Raw genomic sequence first — 12754 nt, forward strand, 5'->3', positions numbered from 1 at the left:
ACTTTATCTAGTGTGGAGAACTTGCGGTAAGCAATTTGCCATATTTCTGCTATTTCATACTGGAATATTGCATGATTTTGCATTCTAAAACACCTACATTGTATTAATGCCTATATTTTAGCGCTTCAAACTCTTTAAAAGCCTAAATTTTGATTTTCGAAACCTTTAAAAAAAAATTGATGAAGAGGGGTGCTGTGAGGCCTGAAGTTGCTATGTTGAAGTAAAATTATGTCTATTTTGGCATTTTACTAGAAATATTACTTATTTAGTTGTGGTACTTTCATTCTAAACATGGTATTACAACGCATTCATCTGTTCATTATTTGTTACTGTGTTGACCCCTGAACCCTGTGCTGCAAGTAGCTCATCTGCAAAAACAGATACATAATAAATGAATAAATACATTGTATGAGTTTCAAAGTTTTCTTCATCCAACAGGTGGTATATGTCTTTTGTATAGTGCACCCCCCCCCAAAAAAAACACCACAGGATAAGGTTTAAACATGATCAATTTCAGCACCTAAATATAAAATGACTGCAATCAACTCCGTCTTCGGTTAATACTAGATCATTAGGATGAGAGCTTTTACAACGGTAAATAATATCAGAACTGCCTGTTCAAGAATGAAATCTAAGGACAGACCTTTTTTTCAGCTGTGAAAAGTACTGTGTGAATTATTATTCATTTGCATTCCACAATATAAGAAACATGGTCAAATTACAAAATTCTCCCATCAAACAGAACCCTAACCCACCTCAATCCTCCAAAATCCTTGTGGTGGTTTTGGAGGATTGAGGATGAATGGTATTTGAGAAACATTCATGAGGATATTTGAGGATTGAGGATGAATGGTGTTGAAGCACATGATGAGGATTTTGGGGGATTGAGGATGAATGGTGTTTGAAAAGGAGGAGGATTTTGGAGGATTGATGATGAATGCATTTTTTTGAGGCAGGACTGCCTGACGATTTTGAAGGATTGAGGCGCTGGGTATCTTTCATTTGAACATTTATAAGTGGAAACATTAATTTTGGAGGATTGAGGAGCATAAGAAGGGCCTGTGGAGTTAGGGCTAAAACTGTTAGGAATTACTCCAGAGCAAAGGCACACTAATAATCAAATACTTTCCCAATACTACAGCTCTGGAATCTAATTAACTACCATCTGTTCACCATTTCATTCACCAGTAATCTCATTTAATCCTGTACAGGGAGATTAAATGGGATAATCAGCCTACTAAGCTGCTTAGTGGTTTAAAAGTACATGGATTTGTGAGCGGTTGTGTGAGCAATTGTGTGGGGAGCACCAATTACTTCAGTTGTTAGAGCATTACAAGTCAGAGCATTACAAGTCAGAGCATTTTCTTTGCAATTCAGTTTGCCTAGAAATCACAGCTGTATGCAAATTGCTGTCTAACTGTCAACCCACCAATCTCTGAAAAGTTTTTTCCCATGTATTTAAGATCAACATGTTTGTACAAATGAAATGTATTGATGTATACAATAGACATGCAATGTACAAGTACATAACCAGCCACTGCATATGAAATTAACTTTCCTGATCGAAACTCAAACTTAATCTTCATATGCCAACATCATTACATGAAATTAAAAGGGGGAAAAAAGAACAGGTTTGGATCGTCAATTATTTTTGTAAACAATCCTTTACTCAATAAATGCCCATCATGTCCATTCAAAATCGAATAATAATCCCAAATTATTGTGAAATAACCCTCCATAAAGTCAATATTTCAAGTGTTACCCTCAAAGACTGAAAATATCATACTCATTATTTATCAAGGGTATTCTGAATATTCTCCATTTTCCTATAATTGTCTACATGTGTATATTCCACGTTTCGTCCTTCATCCCAATGAATCCCTATTTCTCTGTAATTGTCAATTCTTGTAGTAATCCTCATTTATTGTACTGCACTCTGGGAGCAAGTTTCTTGTCAATTATTTACTGACCATTACTTCCCAACTCATGTTTAATGATGATTGTTACCTTGGCAACCATGAATGCAAACCGACCTTTACATGACAAGGTATACGCCACCGGGAAAATAGGAATTCCTGAGAAAAAAATTGAGGCCAAATTATTAATTAGTAATTAGCGCTCAAGTACACTTGTACACGTGAACCGGTACATGCACAGTCAGACAGTGTTTTTCACTGCGATGGCATTGTTCATGTCTGTCGTTTCATCAGCGCATCGTGCAAAAAGGTCGAGAACGATATTATTGATTTTGTGCAGTGCTTGGTGGCTGTGGTCGTGCCGAATGTCGCCACTTAATCAGTTGGCTTTGATAATGAGGATCAGATATATGTACAGTGTACATACGGTAGGATGCCTAGGCCACATAAAAAGCTCAGCAGTTTAAATTATGTGGAAAATTAAATGTGGTCTTAAAAAAATACCGGTAAGGGGAAAAATGCTTACGGAAGAATGTACATGTGCTGTAAGCAGGGTTCGATTTAGAAAATAACAGTTACATGCACAACTGAAGGTTTTCCTTGAAAATGGGCTGAAAAACAGAAAATTTTACATGCACAGGCAAAATTTTACATCCACAGAGCCAAGTAACATGCATCTGTGCAAAAAAAACCTCTAAATCGACCACTGGCTGTAAGCATTCAGTTCTAAAAATGATTTTCTTAAATGTTAGTTTAAGAAAATAAATGTTTCAAGAAAAATTTTCTTGTTGCACTCCCTAAAAAATATTTCCATGGAGTGAGACAACAGTTTTCTTGAAATAAGATGTTTTTCTAATTTTACAAAAAAACCCTGTTTTGAGCAGGTTTTTTTGGAGCAATGTCATTTTACATCAGCATACTTGCTTCATTAATGTATGCATATCATCTAAATGTACTTAATTAAACATCCAAATACACATTGCCATGGTGTTTGAAAAGTACGGATGTGGTAATTGTTCTATGGTTTAGATGATCCAAATCGTGTAAATAAAATTAGACAGTTTAAATTTTTTTTGTAAACAGTTGTTGTAAATTAACCTTTAGTCTTTTCTTAGAGACTAGAGAAAAGGATTTAGTCAATATCGTTCCAATACAATGTGCATTGCAATTAAGCATAATCCCAAAAGATTTTTTAAAAATATTTGACTCAGAAAGAGAAAAAGTGTCATTGAAATGCCTAAACGCTATGAAATTAAAGTACATAAATTACATTAATTTTAAGGAATTAATTACTAAAAGATGAGGGCTGACCTACGATATCTCTCGGCCCAAAAAAACGAAACAAAAACCTCACTCTTGTTAGGACATCCTTGCCCACTTTTAATTTGCCAACTCACGTTTCTGGTCAGTCCATCAACAAAGAAACGCAATACGATGGATTTAGTAACCCAAGCTGACAAGAACATTCCGATTACAATAGAAGGACCAATGGCTGTAGTCCAGGATGCAACGTTACCTTGGCAACTGTCAAGAGGCTTTTGACAAAAGAAAGCACTTATCAGAAGCACCAGTCTAATTGGGTGATCGGTCATCCAATTTTTTTTATACAGTATTGTAACATGGTAGGCGTGTGATTTATTGAGGCGTACATGTACATGTAATTTGTTCCTAAATAAGTAAACAGCTTTGGATTATACATAATGTAGATATTGATAATTTATGGTTTGTGCATGGTCAGTGTCTGGGTCTCAGTCTGACTGTGTGCACACTACCTTTGTATGAAAGTGAATGAAATCCAGTTAAAACAGTAGGCCCTAATTATTAAAGCATCCTTTTAAATGTTTTGTTGAGATTTATCTCACATTGGATGGGTTTACAGTGTCGGTGCCAAAATAAATTAATGGGATATTAACCCCAACTCCTGAGGCGTTTCTGCTAGGATGAAGCCTCAATCCTGCAAAATCCTCCAATTGGCCTTAGGGAAAAATAGCCTCAATCCTGCAAATTCCTTTTTCTTGAATATGGTCTGTGGAGGGGTGACCACTGCCTGAATCCTGCAAAATCCTGCGGCAGTGACTGTCAATATGTTGAGGCTTGGCCAGTGACATCCTGGAGCAGTACGGAGGATTTCACGCATAATTCAGGCCTATATCTATGGCTGAGCAAAAATAACACAAGGCCCGGCCCAAGACCTTGACAAAGTGGATCCTGTACGAAATCAGTAATGCACCTTTGCCATGTAACCTCAATCCTCCAAATTCCTCCACTTTGGCAAAGAGGAGTTTGACGGATTCAGGGCGGTAATAGACTTGCAGATTTCAGTTACTGTTCTTTAGCAGTTGATAAGTGTATGGTGACATTCAAGGAACATTACATGTTCTTGTATGTCCTGGAATGTACATGTAGCTAATTTATGATTGGGTTACAAAACGTGTTTTAAGCAAACGATGTTGATTAAAAGGATCCTTTAACATTGTAAGTACCTGAACGTCCACACAACCATCCTTTAAAACTGGGTGTTTTTGTGTTATTCTTGCGAGAACCATGCGAGAACGAATTTTGGGGGTCAAAATTTTGACTCGCAAAAAGCGAGCTGTTGAGTGCTGTCAAAACACACAATAAGTCAGCAATTGATAAGTGAACATTTAAACTAACACAGAATAAATGACTTGGAACACTTGTTTCAACAACTGTAACAACCCTGCTTTTGCTTACAATAGGATTTATAAAATCCACTTTTTTTTAAAGACAGGCCTTCAAATAGTCTTTGTTGAATATTTTTTACTTTTAAACTGAGGTTTTATCACTGGTGATGTTTAAAGACAATTGTAACGACAATTCTTGAAATTGCATTTTTGAACGAAACACATTTTAAGGTCATTTTGTTTCAATGGTAATTTGAACGGATTGAGCAATTGAAGTAATTTTTTCATGTAAAAGTCATAGTTATTTTTGGTGCTACATATTTTTTTAAAATATGAAATATATTTCTTTGGGTTTAGGTTTTGCTTTTTTTAAACTCACCCTGGACCTTGTGCAAGCGATAAGATTTTTAGTCAGTGGTTTAAAACTAAAACCCCCAACAAAAATTGAAGTGTTTTTAAGTCAAGATACATGTATGCAACATGACTGTAATCTGTAAATGTTCTGAATATAGTGTCCCCTCGTTAGCATGAGAAGCATGAAAAGCATGAAAAATATAATCCCTGCGTAGAAAATTTGCGTGCATATTTTTGTGGAGAATTATCCGTGGTAGAGCTATTTTTGATTTAATAATACTGTGCGAGTCCGTATGATTTGATTTGAAGGCAAGGATCATAACAGCAACGCATGTACCGTACGGGTCTGGGACGCATTCATGTGCATTGTGGGTTTTTGCATCAGAGGCCTCCTGTCTCTTGTGAAAATTATTTCGGATAAATTTGCGGGAGAGTTTTTTTTGTGTTGGCTGAGTGGAGCTTAAAATTACTAGCATTTGATTTAATTGTATGTATTGTGTATTTAATGAATCAAAGAAAAAAAAACGGAACTAGGGAAGGATGGATAAACCAACTAACTATAAAATAGTAATATTTAAAACAATTTTTATTTTATTTTTCAGATTATTTGTCACGCCTAATCTGCTTTAGATTGTCACAGCATAACAGCCAATGAGTTTCCACTTGAACAAAATAACAATTTTCTGTTGAAGTAACTTTAGAAAAGATGCATTTATAATTTCCACTTTTTAATTTGTATTTATTCCATTGATTTCACTGGGGCAGCCCCATCAGTTATCTAAGAACTGTTCTCCACGAGGGGCCGTGGATTAAAACAATAAAGCAATATAAATTACTGGACAATAAATTAAAAATGGTTTAGTTATAAAAAGACATTGATTTTAGAAGGAATATTAAAAATAGTACACACATTTACATGTATAAAAAAATTACATAAAATTAAACATTCCAATTACAGATTAGTAAAAAGGACAATGCCAGAGAAAAACAGTAAGACCAAGTATGAACAGCAAAACAATTGTAATTTACATGTGATGTAAAAATATTGGTTGCACTACTAGTACTCATCATTTACAAATGTACATTTTTCTTTTTTTTTTGGTGAAATGAAAAATCATCAGCCAGACATGTACATATATGTGTACATAATACCGGGTATGTACAATTTTTGAAGGTGTACACATACCAAACGTACATTATGGCATATGACTGTGAATGCAAAGATCTAGCCCCTTCATAAATTTGTACATTGTATCTGAAGACTGTGCAAGTGGCACACATCTCTCCACTGAATTCACTGCACATGAGTCTTGAGTAAACCCAGTTCTGGGAGCTTGTCTAAACAGCAGTGTATTTGGAATTGTAGATTCTTGCTGTTTTTCCTAACTCTCACTATATTTGAAGAGCCACACAGGGTGATTTATAAGACTAATGGGCACGAGTCAGGGTTTGCCAGCCAGGGTTTAGAAAAAACAAGTAGAATGTCAAAAATTGGCTGGACGATGAGAGGGTCTCCTGAAGGTTTTTTTGTTTCTGTCTTGAAGGCGCTTGGTCACTTGTAAATCAAATATCCGTACGTGCATATTTCAAAGGGAATCTCTGAGGCTTAGACCATGACAGAATATCACCTCTGAGGCCTGCAACTGTACTCCTGCGTTTTTATGGGCTTTTCTACTAAGTTGCAGGGGAAAGCCTTTATTTTTTTTCAGATTTTTTCTTCTTCCGGTTTCTTTTTGTTCTTCTATGACAGATCCCTCATACTTTGTACACGTTTGTTCTGCCCATCATTTTGGACATAAAACTTTATTCCTTTGAAACTTGACAAAGACAAAGACCATAGCAAAGATGCGCCGCAAAGATGGACATCATGATGACGTCATCTTAAAGGTGATTTTATATGTAAATAGGGAACAACAAGTCTGGTTGAAACTTTGCATGTACGTACATATGGTTTTTTTTTTCTTTGGCCAGTTTGTCGATACCATTTACCCATCATGTATCTTTAATAGTAATGAAAAATGTACTGGCTGTATGTTGAGTTACTGAGTGTGGTTACGAGGGGTAGATCACTTGAGGCCGGGGAATATTCACTGCCTTGAGTGGTTTCAAACATTGTGCTGTGGAAAGCCATTAAGTGCATCTCCGGTGCTTTTCAACAGTCCTCACCGCTATTCAAAATTAGACCCATTTATTCATATGAGCAAAAACATGGTTTGTAGAGAGCCTCACCCAAATTGTGGAGAGAGCACTTTACGAGACACTGACATGACACAGTTTCACTAGATATATATTTTTTCGCACCAATTTGGAAGGGAAATTATTCAAGGTAAACATGCTTTGAAAAACCCGAAACACAAATGTAAAATTGACGAGTACCAGTACATGTACATATACATTTGGCTTCCAAATAGGATCTTCCACATTCAAGAAAGCCTTGAGGTACAAGATTTTAACCTTTTTTGGCCGTCACAAACTATTTAAATGGTTCATACATGTACACATAGAGCTTTTCATAATAACATACCGGAGAATACCTTTCCAATATGCATGTAAACTGTTTGGTTTAAGCATTATTAAGTGCTTTGTGCTGCTGATGGCAGACTTTAATATTTTCCACTGGAATGCCCATTGAACATTGACTGTACATTTTGTATACATTGTAATTTTATTTACTTCATAGTGTACACGTGTGCATGTACATGTTGTATGATCAGACAATGTTCCAGCTCAGTAAGCTTAAGGTATTTAATTCTTCCTTGGATGAATGATTTTCGGGAGGGGAGCCCATTCCAGTTGTGATGTCACACAGTTGCGATTGTGATGTCACACACTTTGCAGTGACCATGCACTAAGTAGGATGTTGTGGTTGAATGGTTTAAAGGTCCAGAGGTCTATGGCTCTGTGTCAGTGGCTAGGGATTGGTGTAGCATTGTGGTCAATGGACAAAGACTAAGCCATAGTCAATAAAGTGACATTGCAACTTTGGCTGATTTGTAGTTTTGTTGGAGAACCTTTGAAAGCGGAAGGTTCGAATCTCACCATGAGATTGTATTGCTCCCATGGCCAATGCTCTGATACATCACTTACTTCTACCGGTACTTACCACAGAGTTTTAATGATTTGTTATTTAAGGGAAAAAAGGTTGGCGCAGTGGTACTTTTGTCACCTGTGACCCGGGTTCGAATCCCGCCTAGGCTGACTTGTGGATTGGGTCTTCCGTCCCTACCTGATTCCGAAGGTTTTTCCTTGAATAGAGTTCCAGGTTTTCCTCTCACCTCAAAAACCGAACATTGTCTTCATTTTCAGGCTTCTGAGCTGCTTGTACAGGGCTTGTGCATTGTTGCAAAATCCTTGGTTTCATAACTTTCATTTGCAGGAAAAAAACAAAATAATTATCAATTTAACTGCCACTTTTGTTGGTTGCACTATCAGAGTTCTGTAACAGACACATTGTGGTACTGTCTTGGTTTTTCCAACGTTTAAAGCAAACGACAAGAAGGCAATTGCATTAATTTCATATTGAAAACCTACGTAACAAAAGAATAACCAGCGGCAATTTACTTGTCATAATTGAAAAAATGGAAATTGTTCCGGCTCAATCCCCACACTGCACCTCTTGTCACTTGTCCTGAATGCATCAATTTCCATATTATCTGCGCTGGTATTGTCTGATCGGAGGTGTTGAGTTACAAACCACTTAGGTAACGCCCTAGGGGGTTTCATATTAATCGGAGCAGCACCTCAACGCTGGCTTGTCATAATAACGGGACAGGTAATGGCTCACCCAGTATAAATGGCATGGGTATTACTTACACTGGATGACATGCATACCTGACAGGGGCCCAGTGTTGCCGAGTGCAAACGTTTGGCCCCAGAAAAACCAATTAGACACGTGTGCACAGTTATTGCGGACAATTGCGTTACCTGTTTTTAGTTGTGTGTGTATCTTCACTGTCGATTGTTTGGGCATGACATGAGATGGGGGCAGGTGTAGGGGAATGTTCAGACGGATTTGTTGTTAGAGTCAAGTTTCGCCATGTCCTTTTCTTGTAACGTGAGATTTACCGATCAAAAACGTATTGCCAAAGACAGCCAAACCAACAGAAGTTTATTTTGATGTCCTTTTCTTGTAACGTGAGATTTACGGATCAAAAACGTTTTGCCAAAGACAGCCAAGCCAACAGAAGTTTATTTTGATGGCCTTTTTTTGTAGTTACCGGTAAATTAGTTAGCTTAGAGCATGGAGCTATGCTTAGAGTGAACTTCTGTGAGAAAGATGCACCTTACATGTAAATGCTTTGACTTTATAGAATAACAACACATAGTTGTTGGAAGACTCCTTTAAATGTAACCTGAGTTACCAAGGAATTGCCCAATTGATGAATTACAAAAAAATATGTACAAGTCATTTGCAAGTTGTAATACGATACGTGACTCCATAGGGAACCTAAGTCAGAATTAAAAAAACTTAAAACCTTCCTCACTGCCAATCAGAGAATGTACACATATCTATATACGGACAACATGCATTTAATCCGATACAAAACAGTCTTGCAAGCGAGCGTCGTTCCTGACGATCACATGCAGAATTTGAAACATGTTCATTTAGCAAATTGCCTGCTCAACCTACAGGTAATGCCCAAACAGGGAGAATTAAAACCAAATTAGAAATGTACCCTTTAGGGTGGAAAGCCTACGAAGGGAAACAAACGGCGCATCTTTGGAGGCATTTTGTGATAACGGCTTATTAAGGATTTGAGAGGGTAAGAAAATAGTCCCCGCCAGGGCTCGGCACGGGGAAGAAAACAGAATGCTCTCTCTCTGTGGAATATTCGTAATTAAACGTCGGAGGTAAAGGAGGGAGACCACCAAATAAAAGAGTTTGACGTTTTAAATTTGTGAAATTGCACGTACGATTAGATCACCTTGGGAAATTGGTAACGGGTTTGCGACTGGGGGCTGAAGATGGCTTTGCTAACACGAAAATTGGGATTCCCGCTACGATCTAAATGCCTTGAAATTGGAAGTGTCAGTCACTCGGTCTGAAGCGTGGGAGGGTCCGGGTAAAATAAGAGCTTGTTTTTGGAAGAGGAATTTGTTTGATGGCAGTGGTGGGTGCAGCGCTATGTGTGCGGCAATAAACTCTGTCGGAATGGTGGAAGCTCATTTCGTTGAGTTGTTGACTGAAATGAATGCAAATGTTTGACTGCCGTGAGGCGTGACTTAAATAATCAGAACACTGGCCCACATCTCCAAGGAACATTTCAACCATTTCATGCCATCTAGCTGCTCATTTGGAGTGTGTGTTTACGTTTATTGAGATTTCCACGAAGTTTTTAATCATTGACTTGGAATGAATTTTATGTACATGCCTATTTTGCCTGTGTGTCTTACGACTTGTAAGGTAAACATACATGTATTGCAATGTGTTCATTTGTAGTCGTGATTGGAAGGTTAAGGGTTAGAGTCCAGCTCCCGACCTTGTGTTGTGTCCTTTGGCAAGCCACTTAACCCCAGTTGCCCCTCTCAAATCAATTGCACAAACACACGTACACGTAGGTACCAGCATTTGTTAAGGAGTAACCTGTGCAATAGAGTGACATCCCATCCGGAGGGAATAGAAATATTCTCAATCATTTCATGGCAGTTGAAATGGGAATAACAGAGCTAATTCGCTCTTTTCGCACTTCCGCCATGGGCATGCACAGCCTCGATCTGGCAACTTTACACAATAAATATAGCCGGTTCAGTGATTCATGTGTCGGGGTTTAGATCACTGAACCGGCTATTTTTATTGTGTTAAGTTGCCAGATCGAGGCTCTGCATGCCCAGTGGCGGAGTGTGAAAAGAGCGAATGAGCTACATACAATGTACTTGCAACCATTTTTTAATTGTCGACTCCTGGTGTGCTGAAATATTCTAATACATATATTAAATATACCGTACATACCATGACTTCATGATTTGTGTGTTCAAGGCACATGTATGCTCACTCACACTGAACAGTGAAGTGGTCCTCAGGTACATATAATAATGGAACTTAACTGTGACAACTTTTATTGAATGTCATAAAAAAAACACCAATCCATACAAATTGTTCTAGTCTTGTGTTGGAATGGAGTGCAAATGTCAGTTGGCTTTGCAAGCAGTGATTGCGTGTAGACCTACATGAATAGTTGATATGAAACCTAGGGACGTTCATCAATAAAATGGACATGTACCAAGCTGTGCACACTTGATTTGTGCAGAAAGGGACTTGGTCGTATTTCGCTGCAAGGCCTGAAAGAGAGAGCGAGTGTGCGGTGTGCCCAAATATTGAGATATGAGATTGGATACGAAATATAAAAAAATCGGAAGGCAAAAAAATCAGTGTGATGGATTTGGAAGTAATTGCATTCCAGTGCAACCCGAGGTGGCTTCCGTTGATTGAATAACATTGCAACATGATCAACATCGTCTAGAATTCTATCTGTACTCTGAATGTAGGTTTCAAGAACACATCTACTATTTTAGGGGCACAAGTACAATAAAAGGGAGTGGGGTGGCTAAATGGGGGTGGGGCAGGACTGTAGATTTGGACATTACATTTGAACATTACATTTGAACTCATTCGATTAAAACAAATTCATTTTCATTTCTAGGCACTCGGTGTGGCATGTCTAGACATTGAATATATTTGGTCTTACTTGTATGCTCATAAATGTCCAATTTTCAAAGTGGCACGTATGTATTTGATGAGGGGAGTGCCTTGATGATTGCGATAACATCTGCCCATTTTTTTAACCCAAGTAATTGAGAATCGCTGGCGGCTGGAATACATTTTGTAAGTGTACTTAAAGTACACATAACAGTAGTTACCGTATGTTATTTTGCGGATCATTAGTTATGCTAGAATTTGTAGAAAGACTTCTGTTTTCATAAATGTCAGAGCTACATGTAGGCCTATAGTGTGGCTGCGCAAGTTCCCTTACATACCGGTAATTTTTGAGTCCCTTAGCTCTTGAACAAATTATGTTGTTTTTTTCCTATTAAATTTTCAACTTATATTTCATTCCAACCCAAAAACTCCTTCTTTCCTTTTTTTGGACATCTACAAAAGTCTAAAAAAAAAATAAGAAAAAAAAAATGTTTTGGGAGTAGAGTGGCTCCCGATCCGTACATTATCGATACTGGTTTTGGGACGGGAACCAGCCTACGCTGCGAAAATGGGAATTAGTGTCTGCCAGCCAATGATTTGAAAATGTAAAGTAAGAATTCAATAACTAAACATAGGCCAAGTTTTTCGGTCAATGGCTCTCTCAAAAGTAAGTAAGTTTTGTATTGCTTGAAAAATAGCAATGTAGAAACTGAATCTATTTTTCGGGATGAAACTCGAAGAATAGCATTGGGAATGCAACTTCAATGGAGCACGTCCATTTTCTATCGGAACAGATATTGGAAAATGTCCGATGACTGATCTCTTTTTCATCTTCTGTGCATGAATTGACATGGAGTCTTTGTCCTTTAGAACTTGAGGAATGCTAAATGTGTCCCTGCACTTCCCAGGGTACCATTGAGAATGAAAGATTCGCTGATTACTGAGCACACTGGTTTCCCATGGCATGAGGGCCCAGCCAGCCAATGGTATAACAATACACAAGATAAATTGCAGAATGTACAATGTACTGTGCTTGTGCACGATCAGTGAACCCCTACAAGTTGCTCACTGTTGGGATAATAGGGGTGGAGTACGTGCTTTGTATATCACTGTATTCAGAAAAAGGTAGTCATGGTAGTGGGTACATTGACACATATTTTGTTATACATGTGCGATCAAGTTTTCTGCACATATGTGCAAGA

The 12754-nt window shown here is 37.8% G+C and overlaps 1 protein-coding gene across 2 annotated transcripts in view; it reads left to right on the top strand.

Annotated features, from left to right (window-relative positions):
• Positions 1-12754, top strand: part of LOC119727646 (neurobeachin-like) — a 69809-nt gene that overhangs the window by 1293 nt on the left and 55762 nt on the right. The gene's annotated exons all lie outside the window — the stretch shown is intronic.

Source organism: Patiria miniata, unplaced genomic scaffold, assembly GCF_015706575.1.
Source record: "Patiria miniata isolate m_02_andy unplaced genomic scaffold, ASM1570657v1 HiC_scaffold_20, whole genome shotgun sequence".
NCBI classification, from domain to species: domain Eukaryota; kingdom Metazoa; phylum Echinodermata; class Asteroidea; order Valvatida; family Asterinidae; genus Patiria; species Patiria miniata.